This window comes from Ostrea edulis, chromosome 6 (assembly GCF_947568905.1).
Source record: "Ostrea edulis chromosome 6, xbOstEdul1.1, whole genome shotgun sequence".
Lineage (NCBI taxonomy): Eukaryota > Metazoa > Mollusca > Bivalvia > Ostreida > Ostreidae > Ostrea > Ostrea edulis.
In genome coordinates, this window is record NC_079169.1 from 73482409 (window position 1) to 73484930 (window position 2522).

The following is a 2522-nucleotide window of genomic DNA, read 5'->3' on the forward strand; positions in this document are numbered from 1 at the left end:
TGGGCCCGAACCCTGCGATACCATAAAAAATCCAATACTTATGGCTGCTAAACTGGAAGATGATAACATTTATAATACTGGCATACAGGGAAACTGGCAAGGACAAATAATAAAGTTAAGAAAAAAGCTAAATCTTCCATCATTGGATATTGATAAAAGCACATTTTACAATTACATGAAGAATTACTATATTGATAATATTAACATGAAACTGCAAAATACTGAATTCTCTAAACGTGGAAAATTGCTATTTTACAGTAAAATTAGAAAGAACTATGAATTACAAGACTATTTGAAATTTCCAATTGCGAAAGTAGTACGCTCTAGATTAACAAAACTAAGAATATCTGCCCACCCTTTAGAAATTGAAACTGGTAGATATTCAAAACCATGTATTCCAAAAGAATGTCGTTTTTGTCAGTTTTATAAAACTACTGTTGAAGATGAGTTACATTTTTTATATGACTGCTTCATGCATAAAGATATAAGAAAGAAATATTACCCTTTGAACATCTACAATCCAGACGATGGTATATCAAAGGAAAACCATTGTAAAGTACTATGCAACCCTGTCAATGTAGTTCATGCTAGAAGGTTTTGTGAATTTTTACATGAATGTTTTGAATTGCGCACCAAAAGTAGAGTGCTATAACTACATTTAATTTATGTAATATGCAATACTAAATTGCATACATAGTCTAATATCACAGGTACATATCAAATATATACTTGTATTTACATATATGTAAATGAACTGTTAGAAATTAGTTTATTGTCATTATATATCTCATATTGTGTAACATGATTGTATGCCAACATGCTTGGTGAATCAATAAATAATTGAATTGAATTGAATTAAATATATTTATGGTATCGCAGGGTTCGGGCCCAAAACGGGTGAATCTGTGTCTTAGTTAGACCTATGTGTAGCGACAGTAGATGAGCGTGTATCATAGGATCTAATTTCAATTAGATTGGTTATGTTTACATGTACTAGTTTTAGTGTCTGTAAAATAAGTTATATGTCTCTTATAACATTATGGTATATGTCTTTTATATTATCATAATATCTATGTCTAGTCGGTAAATAGCTCTTTAGAGCTAATTATGTTGTATTGTTTTTACCATGTCCGATCGACTTTAAATAAAGATTATTTGATTGGCAAGTATGTATATGGCATTTGTCCGGGAAACGTTTTTTTTCTACCTACTTACCCATAAGTTGTTCAAAATTGTGGGATGGGTAGCCCTGGAACCAATCATTGAATTTTAAAATTTGTTTTACCGCAGTTTTGACTGTGCAATGTCAATTTGATATCTAGGCCTACACATTTCTGACATGTACATATTTTCCCAAGTGCCAAAGTTTGCCCTTTATTATTCTCAGAGGGTTTTATAAAGATCGATGTTTAAGATGTTGTTTGTGAAAACTATGGAAATTTTGATATTTTCGACGTCTGTCTGCCAGTTTACCCACAAGTGTACATGCCTACTGACCATAGCTCTTTGGGGGAAATATAGGGATGTAACCCCCCCCCCCCCCCCCCCCCGGAGATCTAGTTCTGCAGATGATTCTATGATAAGTCCCCAAAATTGGCCCAGAGTGCAAATTAATGAAAAGAGACAATGGATTAATTTATGAGTTATATCCCGTTGTTCCCATTTTCCGTCTTTATAATTTCCCGCCAATACATCAATTTCTAGATCATGTGATTGGCCACGTGAATCTTATCAGTTCAAAATGGCAGAAGGGTCAAATCGTGAGAGTTTGACAAGTTCTCCTAATAGAAACAGTGACTTCATGTTTGTGATAAAGAAAGACTATGAAACAGACCCACGTCAGATAAACAACCCTGCCTCGGCAATGGAGATAGGTCCGTTTGTCAGTGCGGAAGTCAATAATTCGACATATAATATGAGTGTAAATACGACAAATCGCATGCAAGAACCGGAAAAATTGTGGAAAGAGGCGGAGCATGATGATTTATTGTTCCAAGATACTGAAAGCGAAGACGGATTTGTATGGGACAGCGCACGTGGCGGTGGGGCAGCCTTGCCGAGGCTCAACTTACTAGAAGACATGCAACAGAGCAAGTCGGATGATAAAGTTGGCTCAAAAGAAAGCGACAGACTGCTGACCATGCATTCTGATGGACTGTACAGTGAATACAATGCCCATGAACACCATAATGGTACTGTTGTTCAAACGGACTATGAAGACCCCCTGTGGCACTGCCACCAAGATACCCCCGCCAAGGTTGACCGAGTGGCACGGAATCAGCTGATAGCTATAAGTGTCATTTGTGTTATTTTCATGATTGGGGAAATAGTAGGTATGATTTACTTTTGTTTCCCTTTTCTAGCCATATATAAGGTTCTTTATACTTGTTGGCATACAAATAATGGACAACAGTATCCTAACAGTGGGGGAAAAGTCTCATGATTTATTGAAATAACTAATATTGCATGTTAATTTATGTATACATGTATGATGTCATTACCCTATTACCATTGCAGGTAGT

The 2522-nt window shown here is 35.7% G+C and overlaps 1 pseudogene; it reads left to right on the forward strand.

Moving 5' to 3' along the window:
• Positions 1-1725: 1725 nt before the first annotated feature.
• Positions 1726-2522, forward strand: part of LOC125683720 (proton-coupled zinc antiporter SLC30A2-like) — a 22043-nt pseudogene continuing 21246 nt past the window's right edge.